This window comes from Lathamus discolor, chromosome 14, assembly GCF_037157495.1.
Source record: "Lathamus discolor isolate bLatDis1 chromosome 14, bLatDis1.hap1, whole genome shotgun sequence".
Taxonomy (NCBI): domain Eukaryota; kingdom Metazoa; phylum Chordata; class Aves; order Psittaciformes; family Psittacidae; genus Lathamus; species Lathamus discolor.
In genome coordinates this window covers 4,926,259-4,941,048 of record NC_088897.1, presented here as the reverse complement: position 1 = coordinate 4,941,048, position 14,790 = coordinate 4,926,259, and the positions used below count along the sequence as shown (strand labels likewise).

Here is a 14,790-nt window from a genome sequence, read left to right as displayed (position 1 = left end):
CACAGTCCCTGACTGACAGCTAGGGAATTTTGCTTTTAGAAAGACTGGCCACTGCCCTCCTCTTTCATAAATGATTAGAAGAACATATGACATTGGCAAATTCCTTTCTGCTGGAATGTGATGTCTTTCAGTGCTCACAGCCAGCATCCCTCTCTCCCTCCCTCCCTCCCTCTCTCTCTCCCTCAGCTGAGGACTCACACACATGGTGTCGGCAAAGGCAATGACTGGAGGCCCCTCCAACGTTGTTCATGCATCATCCTGCTGGATATAACATGGAAGCAGCCCTAGAAAATGGTGAATTTCTGCCCTTTGCCCTCCCAAGGTCTTTGCATATGATCCTAGGCATGACACACGACAAAACTGAATGCTGATGGGTATGCAGGTAAGATTTTTTTTGCTTTGTACAGCAAGAAGCATTGTGAGGCCATGATCCTGAGTGAGGCACTTGGTAAGGATTTGTACCCATCACCTTCAGTACAAAGGAACCTCAATATGAGCAATCACTAACTCATTTAGTTGCTCCAACAGAGAATACTTCAGGTAGGAGACGATGAGATTATGTCCATTTCTTATACTCTTTAAATTGTTCCCTGAATTCCCTGGAAAAAACTTCTTTAGTGACACAAAATTGTTTGAGAAGCAATAAACATACATTCAGATGAATGTAAAAAACGATACATAAGACAGAGCAGCCACTCCAACAACCATAAATTTGGCTGTGTTTTTCTTTCCAAGGCCTCTATGTCAGATCTTGTCTCCTGTAGGAGACTAGCTTTCTTTCCCTCAACTCCCAAACACTCATCTATTGTTTAGAAAATTAAAAACCTGACAGCAGAACAGGACATCCTTTTAAGAACATGCCTAATACTAGAAAGTCACAGTAACTTCTGAATTGCCCAAGATTCAAAACCCTGTTGCTTAGATCTGCTCTGTTACTCAGGATGTTGTACAAAATAGAACAAGTGTGCTAAATTTGGTTAAATTGTGACTAAAGAAGGTCACAATACAGGCAATATGTAATGGATTTAATAGAAGGCACAGTTACATTTGGAGGCACTGAACAGTTTTCCGAGTAGGAATGAAGAACTGAAAATAATCCTTCTTTTGTTGAGTAGTTAGTTTGTAATCTACTCCTAATGTTGGAATGGCTTTGTAAGCTTCTTGTAATAGTAATAGGACTTCATCAAACATAATAAAGCAGATAAAAGTCTTTTGGTTGTTATTGATTCTGCTTCATAGCTGCTTCTTGTGCAAAATAACTTTATTCTTAACTTGATATTTGAAAGGACAAATCCACTAGTCTCCCCCTTGAAAAGGTGCTCGCTGAGGGTTGCAAGTATTGTCTGTTCCTTGAGCACTGTTGCATTTAGCAAAGTAGTTTTACCCCTAAAGTTATACATATGGATCTTAAAGTCTGAAAGGCAAAGCTACTGGGGGCTTCCTGAACTACTTGCTATCACTTTGAAGCATCTGGCTTGTGGTCAGCTGGTTCACGTTACTAGCTTCTCCATTTGTTTCTGAAGAAATTAGCAGAGCTTCCTTCAATGTTACGTTCTGCAGTGGTTTTGGTTTTGATTGTAACATCTCGTTGCTCATCTTGAAATCAAAGTCATTTATGGAAGCTGCAGAATTTTAATGCTCCTCAGACTCAAAAGCATTTGTTTAACCACCACCAGACAAGGAGATGAATGAGAGAGACTGTCTGCTCTTGATTTAGTGGGACCAGATTTTTGAAGAGCTCCGCAACCAGCATATGTCTTCAACACACTAACTTCTTCAGACAGCCCGGGTATTTAGCGCTTAAATGAGAACAGTTCTTATGAAAACCATGACCTCAGTTAACTGGACAGTTAGTAGATACTATACAACCCTGTATTTCCATCTGAAGGAAGGAACTTGTTCCTAACTTCAACCTACAATTTAAAAGCAGCTTTTGATTCTCATTATTCCTGCATCTGTTTTATTGTTCACCCAAAAGGCCTGTCTACATGACTGTTGAGCTATGAGCTGCGTTTAAAGATCACTGCCTAATACAAAATGATATGCAGGGCAGAAACAAAGAGACAGGATCTTCTTAAGTTACTTTTGTTTAAGCCCTACACAGAGAACAGAATAGATTAAAGCAGTGGGAAAATAAGAGATCAAGTCTTGTGATGTGGCATAGGGTGCTCCTTCCAGCCAACCGCACTTCATTTTATTCCACTGCTGCTTCCAAGTGGTTTTCTAGGATACCCCTGAGCAGAACTCATTGTAATAACTGGAGGAAATAAATTAATGGAGAATTACCGCAAGGTTCATCTAAGAGAAGTTTTGATAAACAACACTTCCAGGCTGAGATATTCAGTGCAGCCTGAGGAATGTGGACTTTCCCACTCCTGAGTAGGTATCTGTACCTCTGAGTCAAGCTGGGAAGCGTCTGCCACAACCACCAAAAGCAATTCTGGATTTCAGGTGCAATCAGAGATCAAGAAATGCCCTTAAACTGAAAAATCCCGGTGAAGAAAAAGAAGAAACAAAAGAAATTTGACCTATCCAGCTGGCATCACATCTCAGCAAACAAACTCCCTGGTTTTGCTGGTGAAGCACAGGGAATTGCAATCTCTTGCTTCCCAGTCTCAGACAAGAAAATCTTCAGGTGGAGGAGACAATAAAATGGACAGCAGTGGAACTGCAGCCCAAATGCTGCCACAGAGAGAGAAATGTCCCACACATGCAAGCCAGAATGGAAGCTTATTACAAACCCCAGACTAATTAAATATTATCATATTGCTTCTGTCTAGGTTCGCCCCAGGCCAAGTGCCCCCTTGGCAAACAGATAGCTCTCCCCTGAGCATTAAGTCCTTTCCAGACCAAGATATAGGCAAACTTAGCTGGTGCATGGGCTTGAGGCTGGCTGCATGGACAAAACGTTTTCCACTTGAAATGGTTTTGAAACCACTACCGACACCTATCCAGCCACAGAAACACCAGGTGCTTCTGTATCTTTAAAAGGCAACACACACACTCACCTGGCACTCTGAGCCCCGATCCTACCTCATTTGTACCCATGGGATGCTGGTGAAGTCATCACGATTGCACAGGAGAAAGAGGCTGAAGTTGGCCTGTTTAAATTAGGACCTTTTTTTTTTCCCAACCTGTACGTTCTTCCCATTGCTAAATCTTTTACAGAGGCTACTAAGGCAGAGAGCTGCTGAGCTAATCCTCTTTGACTCCCTGCCATCCTGGCAGGTACAGCAAAGCCTAAGGTAAAGTGGAGCATCAAAAGGAAAATTAATGTCTTCTAACAGCAATTAGAGGAAATTATTTAGATATAAATCTTGTTTTATATCTTCTCATACTTGTTTTTCAATCTTTCCCCTTTGATTTTTTTTTTTTTCCTTTCAGGCTTTTCAGAAAGAAACATTTAAAATCCCTCCTGTAAACCAGTGGCATAATTAGCTGCATGTTACACCTGGTATTTTACTCTTCTACAGAGTAATTCCTTTGAGCTTTCTTTTTTACTAAGCCCCGAGGTCTCCCGAAACTAAATCTACTTGTTCTCTCATCTGCTGGCTGACAGGAGTTTGAGGGTAACCAAAGCCAGGGGCTGGTTACCTGGTGCCCTTCCACCACCTCCCCAGCCACCGCAGTGGGTGACCAGAGGTGCCAGGTACACCCAGGACCTCCGGTGGCTGCAGAATGCACCTCCCAATCGCCTGCACTTGGCCTCTGCCATGAAGCAATGCATGTAACCTAATTGTACTCTGATAACATCAAACAAAGTCTCTGTGATCCAACACCTGGCAAGCTGCCATCCTATCTGGGGTCCAATCTGACAAGCTTGCTGATTGATCAAATCATTTTCTGCTAGTGTAGGTGTATCATCTAACACAAGCCAAATTCCTTCAGTTGCTGCTTCTCTTTTCTAGAGAGGATACAAGGCTCCAGCAGGCTCCTTCCCCTCACAGTACATGACTGGTGGCTTCAGCAGCAGCATCTCTCACAGAGGGTGGCTCATGCTCACCCAAGGGAGGCCATGCTTTTTGCTACTAAATATAGCGGAGCCACTTTGCCCATAGTGTTAGCACAGAAAACTTGCAAAACCAAGAAAAAGGGTTAGCCCTTCTGAGTGGCACAACACAGGGGCAGCCAGACACAGCTAAAACTACTGCATCCCATAAGCTACACGCGTGCTGTGCAGAAAGTGCCACTAGAACTTTTGGGCTCCTTTTCCACCTCATTCTTACTACTCCTGGGATGACTTGCAGGTAACAATCTCAATTATTGCACCTCTGCAAACCTGATCTCCACATGTACCCTCTCCCCTGCCCTAGGCAAAAGGATGTGCCTTCCCCTGGAAACATGTCCTTGTTGCTGCTCACAAAGGACAAGACTTCACTTTTATGCTTCCCTCATATAGCACCAGGCTTCTTAAACTCTCTGCAGAAAGTGTGGGGACAAGATTTCTCTGAGCCAATTGTTACTATAACCCAACTGTTATTCTTTCTGAGAAGGCTGAATCAGAGTTTTATCTGGAGCTGAACAACCACACCTAAACCAACCAAGACTAGAAGATTAAAGATACACAAGCTGGACAAGAGCAAGGCCTATACAGACTGCAGATCCTAGCAGGCAACCCTTCAATTTGAGCAGCTTTGCTTTTATACCCATTCCAAGAGAGTGAGAGCATGGTGCGGTCCATAGTCTCAGACAGCCTTTTCTTTGAATAAAAAGGCTGCAGATGACTGCACTTGCAAAACTGCCGACACCACTCAGCTTACAGTGAAGCCATTTAATTTGTGACACATCCCCCCATCTAATCAGTCCCAAAGGAATGAAAATGACATAGGTGGACGTTTTTCCTTTTCCTCCTTTTGTAATCTACATCTCAGAGTTTAAGAAAGGGCCTGGCAGAGGCAGGAGATGGTATATGCATTTTAGCACCACTGATTCAGGTCAGCATTTCATCTGGCCACCTCGTGGCACTTCCTGGAGTCCTATTTCAAAGTAAGCTATCCAAGGTAATTTATTTGGTTTATATGCTTTATTTTATCCACATAAATCATGAAATAAAGTCCATAGGGAACAGGCACTCTATACTTACCATAATATGTAACTTAGATCCCCAGAGACTGAGTATGTACAGAACAGCTAATAAATGGTTCATAAAAAAAAAAAAAAGAAACCCTGGGTCATTAAATCTTGTTTTATATCTTCTTGTTTCCATCAAAGTATGCAGGAGTGGAAATTCTCTTTCTAAGACAGGCTCCTACTTTTCAGCCAACTGGGAATAGAGCCAGCTGAAAAGAGAGAACCCCGCATAGAGCACTGACAGCTGTGCACAAAATTCATGAGCTCAAGAGACAGACTGCTGCAGAGACAGGTGTCCAAGATCTAAGTTTAGCTTGAAAGATTAAAACAGCAACTACAAAGAATGCATTTATTCTAATCCTCCCTGTGCTAGAAACTACACATGCACCACTGATGGACACATCCTGGAAACATTTGAGATATGTCTTTCTGCTGTAGGATTTCATCCCATTGTGTTCAGGGATAAAATAGGTTAGTGTTAAGACCACAGCAATGCACAAAGCCAGCAGAGAGAGATGCTCCTGCTGCCTGAGGAAGGGTTGTGAGCGGTCAGGATCTATGGTTACAGAGGAGGTAGGGCTCAGGTTTTCACAGCAGTGACGGCTGCCCATGCTGGCAGCAAGCAACCCCACCGCAGATGTTTTCAACACAGTGAGGATGTCTTATGTAAATAAGAGCTGGGAGGCAGATCAGGTGTGGTTCTTACAAGACAAATGTGCTTGGGAATTATGTATGATTCCATGTTTAGCTACCCTGGTATAAATCCAGGGTAATTCTTTTGATCTTAAGGTAACGCTGCTCTAAATATACATTAACTAGAAGAACATACACACTATCCTCATAGGAGCCAAAGGTACAGGAGGACTCAGCCTCTGCACCTCCCCAAGTATAGCTACAGGTTTGAGAGAGGCTGTCTTCCTCTCACTGGGGTAACTGTGTGCAGAATCAATTTCCGTGTAACAAACTATACCTACAGCACAGCAGATTTTGATGCCTTAAGCTTCTAGTCTCTAAATTAGAGTCAGTCTGGGAAGGCAGGAGACCCAGTTTTCAGACTCACAAGGAACAAAGGATGAACCACTTTAGTATCATGTGATATAGTGCACTTGCATATATAATTGTCTATCAATACAGGTAGAAATCAACATATGTTAATACAAAGAGAATTTGGTAATCTGGAGGACATCAAAGCAATGAAGTCAACAAGACAGACTTAATAAACTTCATCTCCTACACTCAATAAAACAAGGGGGCAGGTGCTCACCTTTGGAAAGCTACAGAGCAAAATTCCTGGGTTGATAATAAAAGATTTACAGATTCTTCCCCCTCTGTGATACAAAACATATCGAACCATAATGCCAGAGTTTTTAGAACAATTCTCAGTCCCAAAGCAAGCAGAATAACAGGGGATAGGGTATTTTTAAAGGGCAGTCACTGTTTAACCGCAGAGTTCTTCTATAGATCTGATTTCCACAGATTCAAGAAAATTCCCCAGTTTTGTTCAGGGAATGGAATTTCACGGTCATGAAAATGTGCAAATACTTGTTTAATTCAGCACTTTCACATTCATTCACTCACAACGTATCACTCCTGAGATCTCATGGCAAAGCTGCTCCTAAGGCTATCACAGACATTACTCAGTTGGCGCCAACCGGCACCAAAATTACAATACGTGTGGAACTGCCACGCAAGGCTTGCAAGCAGGAATAATCTCCATCCTTGCATCATCAGCTCTACCAAGCAGGCAGTCAGGTGATGGGTGCTCCAGACAACGTGGGGGAGGACAGAAGTAGGGAGGATGTTTTTAATTTACGTATTTAACGTTTCTGTAATGGGCACCTGAGAACTGACGCTGCAGAGTAACTATTCTGCAGCCTCTGGGAGATCCTCTTGGGGGAATCGGCTGGACAGAGAAGGGATGCAGAGGAGAGGAATGGGGCACAACAGCAGCCAGTAGATAAACCTACCTCTGGGTGGTCACACACACAACTGCTAAGTTTATAAATATCCCCCACAGCATGAAGAAAAACCCCCTGTCACTGGCAAAGAACTCTCTTTTGAGGTCCCTTCCAACCCTTGGGATTCTGTGATTCTGTGATTCCCACTTTACCCATCACTCTAGATTCGGTCATGTTCTCCCACCACTCCAGCATCCCAAACACCTAGGAAATAATAGTGAGTATTGCCCCTGCAAAACCCCTGTGCCACAGGGAAGCACTGTCTGCCCTTGCTGTGCAGAGAAGGACCTAGGGTGCACAGACTCTGCATCTTGCCTCAGCCTTCACCAGTATGGGTGGCAGACTTCCAGCATGTAGTGCTTTCACGGCAGGATCAGCTTTCCATGCTGAAGAACAGTTTAGAGGGGGAGCAGTGGGGAACTCCATGGGCTGTACGTCAAAGCCTTCTCCTAGGGCTTTCCCACAAGCAGATGGCAAACTGACTCCCAGTTAGCAACTCATCACACAATGAAAAACATCTTCCCCTTCCCTTCTCTTTTGGGGCAGGCTCATGTGTTAACTGTTTATCTTTGTTTACAAGCTCCTTAGGGTTGGGCCTTTGGTCTTCTGTAGATTCTTGCCCTCATACAATAGCAGGCACCAAGGAAGAAAAGAACAATAATGATCAGTCCAACATTAACAGTCATGAACATTGCTGGGTTTTCTGACAACTGGAGGGTTTCAGCTTTGTTAAGATTCCTTGGTCATTCACAGCTGCTTCTACCCTCTCTCTGGCTTGCCCCCGGGTTCCTGGGCACTCACAGCCTCACCACAGCTTAGGACAAAACAGACCCAGGAGGGGTCCCATGCCTCACAGAAGCAAGACCCACCAAGAAGTGGTTTCCTCAGAAGTACAAGATTACAATACAAGGAGAAAGAGCACTGGCACATATTTAAAAGGGAGAAATCCAGCGAATCTAACAAGTTTGTCCCAGAGTTAAACCCCAAGAGTCACTCCACATCAAAAGCAATTGGTTGTTTCTTCCTTCCAGGGCTTGGGACCCCATTACCGTCCTGCTCCACCCATCCCATGTCAACACAGGAAACGCAGGCCGAATCCAGCCACCAGACTCATTCTTTCCTCCTCCTACTCAGTGGCATAGTACAAGGCCATTGAATTAAAAGGAGTGCTCTTTAATTCTTCAGCTTTCAACACTTCCCAAGCCCTGCTTCCTTATAGATTTCAAACCAGTTTGACAATGTATGGTTCTTTTGGTGTATGTGTGAGTTTTGGAGCAATATTTTAACAGCTAAGTTAGATGTATGCATAAAATATACATGAGGGTGCCTAGATATTAGGTGCGGTATTATTACTTAAAGGCAAGAAGACCATCTATATTACAGTATGCAAACCTAGCATACAGACCTGTGCACAGGTACGCTGCTTATAAGTGAACTAATAGCTCAGGCATTTTATGCAGCATTATTCATTACTTTTACATTTAGCATCCATATTCTTTCAAACTCCACTTTATGTTACCCATAATATTTGTAATCTGTGCCATTTAGAAGACCTTAGTGGAAGAGGTCTACAGTTATGTTGTGGTGAAGCCTCTGTAGTGTGGCCACAGAGGTGTGTGGTGCAGGACTGCTCCATTATGCTAAGCAGCCAGCCCTATGCATATGTTCCAAGTACAACATCATCATTCCTTGAGACAAAGCCTAGTGTAGCATTAGCTCAGTGCCCTCGTTGTTTGTCTGTGCTCCTTGCAAGTAAGAAGTAGCTCACTGGCCAGAGGCCAGGGCTCTTCAAACCAATCTGCAAATGGCCTAATCAGAGCTGTGATCTGCTCTGCATACTCAATTTGTTGAGTCACATCAATTTGTTGAGTTTCCTCTCCCATTAGAAACACATGCAAGTGCAGTTTTCTAAACATATTAACTCTCTGCAGGCTATTTTGTTGTGTAAACAGAAAGACAAGTGACCAAACACTGCAGCCAAGAAGCTGATACTCGCTATGACCTGAATCCTTCACAATTTCACCAGTTTTGTTACAGTAGTTTTATGTATCTTTCATGTCATGGTACCATTATGCTGCACACTTTTTCCTAGACAACTCCAGCTTAATCGCAGTTGAAAACTAAGACAATACACTGCACATGGGAAGGACTCTCTTCAGTTAAATAGAAAGTGTTGCATGCCTTGAGCCATGCTCAAAGGCCCACCCAATATCCAGAATGAGAATGGGATTAACCTTGAGCTTGCAAAAGCCATAATTCACCACTGGTCCCACCACGATCCTGGGACCTTTGCTCAATCACAGGTGACAGAACTTCCCACTACTGCCAGTCCTCTAACCCTGTGCTCTCCTGAACCGTGTGTGGAGCCAGAACAGGCTCAGGGCACAGAAGCCAACCCACAACAATCCCAACATTCCCGCTTCTCACTGCTCCTCCCCTGCTCTGCTTCTCTGTACTGCCCACAGGGAAAGGCAAGCTGGCCTCAAAACAAGTCCTAAGAGGGCCCAACTTGCAAATTAGGAGGGCAATATAACTGGCTTTGCTGCAGGCTGCCAGAAACAACACAGACTGGTTAAGGTAACTTCAAGGTCAACATCAAGTACTGCTGTAGACATACCTTTTCTCTTGATTTTTGTGCCAGTGTCTTCTGTCAGCCTCTCCCCATCACTTCTGTGAAGCACAGTCATCTTCATTGCTGTTGTCCATCCCAGAACAGGCTCGTTTTGGGCAGGGCTCTGTACACTGCGAAGCAAATCATAAAATAGGATTATTCATAGGCTCCCGTTTCGTGGGATGTCTTCCATGCCACCATGCATGTACATGTACAAAGGTACAGATTTTCAGATTTCTTCCCTCTGTACAGTAAAAACTTCAGGTTAATATTTATTCCTTTTTGTGATACAAGATCACAGCCACACTGTCAATCATCTGGCCAAGAGGGTTATGCAAGAGTCAGGTTTACAGTAAAGTTCTACAAATTTTATAGCACCACAAACACTTTAACTGCCATGATGCTTAAAACTCAAGAGCATTTGGAGAACAAGGAGAGTTATTCAAGCTCCACACCATTTTGGCTGCATGTTTTCCAGGTGTATGATTTCACCACATGGAAAAACAGAGCCATTGCCAAAGTGAACTCATAAAAACCTTTGATGAGTAAAGTTTGGATAAGCACAAATCATTTGAACCGACAGTTGGTCCAATTCTCAAAGGGCTTTGGCAGACATAATATAATTCGTGGTTTCACACACAGGCCATTTTTCCCCTCCCTCCTTCATTCCCTGCCTCTCCCCCCCCAACCAAGTCCTCACAAATTCAGAAGATGTTGTTCTAAAAGGTGCACTGGGTTGGGTTTGCTCTGCTTTTCTTTTCCCCCTGAAGGGTTAGGCACCACACTATTGCAACTCGAAGCCATTTGGGGCTGTGAGTAAGCTAGCAAACAGGTTTTCCAGTGCTGTGTTTAGATAGTTGCATGATCTGCTTAATAGACATTAAAAAAAGAAAAAGAAAAAAGAAAAAAAAAAAATCAAACTCTAGGTCTCTCACCACCCATTCGCTAGCAGGCAGGTAATGTAAGGCAACTGCTTCAACAATCTCTTCCTCTGACACATTTGGACATGTTATTTCAAGATGTGTGGCGTCATTTAAGGCTGTGCCATGAGATAACACAGTATTTACATCTCTGGGCTGGGAGCAGGATTGCTACAGCTTTTAGACATTATTGACATAATATTTTCTTTGATAAACAATCTATCAGGAAATTGTCAAATTCACAAGTGAGGTAATGCCAGGGACTAAGCAACCTACACAGTCCAAAAGGCAACAAGAAATAACATTAGAGAGCAGAAACGCAATGAAGATGACTCCTGTTCCAGCAGCTTTTGTTAAGCCCTGCTACAGAGAAAAGCATTCATTTACAGCTCGTGGTCTCTTCTATCCAAATGGGTAGATCTGACAGACAGCAGAGGTCTTCATGATTAACCTCGCCATAAGCAAGAGCAAAACTTGCTTTCTCCTCCAGAAACAGAGAAACTCTCATCCCTTTAAATAGAAAATCTGAATTTTACCACTAATTAGTAAGTTTTAGATACTTGGATCAATTTGGGTTCTAAGAATCCTGCATTTTGCACTCCATTATGCAAGTGAAGAACAGGTAGAGATTAGATATGTAAGTTCTATAGCATGAATTATAATTGTCAGAAGACTTCAGGCACCTCATCTTCAGCAGGTCACAATGTCATCTTAGACTTGGGTGAACAGATTTACAGCAAGTAAGTAGGGCCTTCCCCCCATTTTTCAGTTTAGGACTTTTTCCACAGTTCAGACTAATTTGTAAAGTAATACTTGGGATTTGTGGCTTCCAAATGCACAAACCAAATCCAAAATAGTCCAATTGCCCCAGCGGAAACTTTGAGTGGTCACAAGGTGCCTCTGCCCCTTGATTGGACATAGAAGAAAGAATCACCTTCAGCAACACAGCACAAGTTCTAGGAATTCACTCTCCATCCAACCTTGGCCATATTTTCTTATAAGTTTCTTTATAAGTTTCTTTATAAGTTTTTCCAATAAATGCTCCTGAAAATTCATGCCTGCAAATTCACTGGGTGGAATAATCTGGGTAAGCACATGCAACGTGAGAAGCAAACCCAATCACCTTTTTACTTGCTTCCTTGAAATCTGTGGTATTTGCACAGTTTGTCACAATACTCCCCTTCTTCACCCTCAGAAATAAATCACATTTCCTCCTACAGGAATTCTATGGATGGGACAGAAGTTGCCCTCATGCAAGACAGAGGCAAAAAGGAAAGAGAAGTATGCATCCCAATCTCAAAACAGCACCTTGCCTACAGCAAGGTCCAGTTTTCCAAAGCAACCATGTATGCAATAGTGTTATAATTGTCCTTCTCTTTCAGAACATCCCTGTTCCTTGGGCAGTTTGGGGTCTCAAGTGTGCCACTTTAACCCCCATGCCACAAATGAGTTGGGCCTACCTTCTTTCCATAGGATTTCATACTGACATACTCCCCTTGACTTCAATCAAGCCCCTAAGTCGTAACATGCTTCCACATTCAGCTTCTTGGTTTGTTTTTAAGTGATCAAGCTCACACAAGCCTAACGATTCCCTTCAGTTTTACAAGCATATTCATGTTTGCTGTCAAACGCATGAGTTAGTTTTCTGCAGGCTATTGCAAGAGAGCAGCCATTAATTACTGCAACTGCACAAAATGCTTTTTTATTTAGAAATAGGTTTCAAAATGGCTTTGGCGATTATACCATCACTCTCCCAAACGAGGAACGCACTGGTAAACAGTTTATCTACTCTGAATTTGTAGAAGGTTGGTGCGTTTTGATTTCCTACAGAGTAATATTTCCTCTGCCCTTCCCTTTCCCTTTTGTGTGAACTGACTTTTACATGGTATTTTTTTTTATTCTCTGCCTTTAGGGGCTTAAAGGCAGATTTCCAAACACAAGGAAGTGTCTTAAAGGGTAACAGAAATGCACATTTTAGCTTTACCACACAATTGGTTTCAGAAGAGAGAAGCTTGAAAACATGGCTTCCACCGAGAGCCCTTGGGAGAGGTGATTCCCTTCATGTACTCATGATGGCACCAGAGCTGACTGCTCAGCAGTTGGCTTTGCAGTTGCCTCACAACTGCAGCCTTCGGAAATGTCTCCCATTATTAACTGCTACTTAACACGATGCATGATTTGATAATCCAGCTTGGATTTACCTATCTAAATTGAGTTCGAAACGCCTTCCAAAAGTAAGTTCTATCTCTCTCAGAAGAGACCCAAACACTACACGTTTCTAACAAAAGAAAATGTATTTCGGGAAACAGAAATGTAAGTTTCAGTCCATCAGTTTCCTTTACGAAGTTAAGAAAATATTGTATGTAATATATACATATTTATACAGTTACATTCAAATACTATATATTAATATGCTACACTCATTATATACATTTTTAATATCTATTAGAGGAAAAACTCTACAGTCCCCCAGTAAGTCATCCTTTCCAATGAATCCCATGTTTATTCTCATGCCAGCTATTTCTTTGGACATCAGTCAAGGCTCTCAATAGGACTGTTCCCACCATGGTAAATAATTACAGGCTCAATCCTTGAGCGACACCAGATTTCACAGATTTAGAAAGGACAGAAAATCATATTTCTCTAATTAGCTATTATTAATCAAGCACCAGTGAGTAAACATTTAAGCAGCTGAGACCAGATCCCCCTTTTAGCAAATTGCTTCCACTGGCAATTAGTGTTGTAAACTTTTCCTGTTGTCCTTTTGCAAGGAGAAAATATCGTTGTTATTGACAACAACTAAAGAAAACGTCACCTTTTCATCTCTGGTTATGCACAGGCAATAAAGGACCCTTTCTTTTAGCAAAACAAAGAGGCTGTTTTGAGTTTGAAGACTGGTTACTGGGTAACTGAGACATTATTTCTACTGCTGCTTAGAAGATGAAGGATGAAGGCAGCCTGGGAATGGTGGCTTTGAGACACTGGGTCTCCTACATACTCTTCTGCCCCACGTATTTCTAAATATGTGCTATCTGTGCAAGTCTCTAGCTCAGGTAACTTACAGAATTCACCACTCTCATAGGCATGTCAGATGTGCTACCATCACAGAAGTCACGGTAACACTATCCACAGTGATAAGCCAAGCGAAACAGCTCAATTTGTTCAACACATGCTATCACTAATGCTTTCTATGAAAATAACCCATACGTTTTCCTTGCCAAACTGGTTTAAGGACCACCATCCCCTCCAGTTTCTGTCAGTTTCACATTTTGCTGGTTTATGTGAAATCCTCAACCCTTACAGGGCACATATATGACTTCCTGGGTTTTGTTTCCATCCAGCTATTTGTCTTTTTATTTATGAATGAAAGTATCCTTAGGCAGAAGGTGTTGTCCAGATTAGAAGCAGGCAGTTTCTCAGCTGAAACTTTTATTCCTGCCCAAAGAAAACAGGCATATTTGGGTCAACACAACCAGTGCAAATTTATGTTGGATTTGTCACTTCAGCTGAAAAAATAAAAGTCATCAGCCTGAAAGTGCTTACACATTTTTAGACTGAAATTAATAAATTCATTTCAATTACCAAGAAAAGATTACAGGCACTTTAATGAAAGGAAGCATTATGTATCGAGTCAAACAACATGCTTCATTCAACCTGAACCAATTCCCGTTTTTGGTCCTCTCACTCATCCTCCTCTCTGGAATCTGGGGGTCTTTTCTGGGTTTCTTTAAGCAGCATTTCCCTTGCAGCCTTTTGAAGCAAACTGTTCAGGTTGTTTTGTCTCCTGCAGCATTTAAACTCCTTCCAGGACAATCTGTGCCTTCCAGTACCTAGAATAGTGCTATTTAGAAATCAGAGGGATTCTTGCTGGAGAGAACACTTCCCTAATTGCTGGTGAGATCAGGGACAATCCCACAGGTTATAAATCTGTGCAACACAACGCTGTTGTGGAAGGTGGCTTTTGCCCATGCCCAGCCTGGCATGACAGGAGCCTGCACACAGGCCCTCTCCTTAGCCAAGAACTTTTTGACTCATTCCGTACAAGAAAATGTTCCTTGTCTTAAAAAAGAGAAAAAGTCAGATCCTCCTCGGCCACTGTCACCCAGGGGTCAGAAACTACTTAAAATACAGAGATGGATCTGAAGGAGTTTAATGGTCTGTAATGACAGAGACCCTCCAGCTGGATGTCACAAAAATTACAGTAGGCACTTTACCAGGAGATGTGGGAAGA

The 14,790-nt window shown here is 42.6% G+C and overlaps 1 long non-coding RNA gene across 1 annotated transcript in view; it reads right to left on the bottom strand.

Moving 5' to 3' along the window:
• The window catches only part of LOC136021886 (uncharacterized), a 69,636-nt gene that overhangs the window by 42,968 nt on the left and 11,878 nt on the right, over positions 1-14,790 (bottom strand). Inside the window, exon 2 of the long non-coding RNA XR_010615933.1 lies at positions 9,646-9,770. This is a non-coding gene — a long non-coding RNA (uncharacterized LOC136021886). The remainder of the gene's footprint in view (positions 1-9,645; positions 9,771-14,790) is intronic.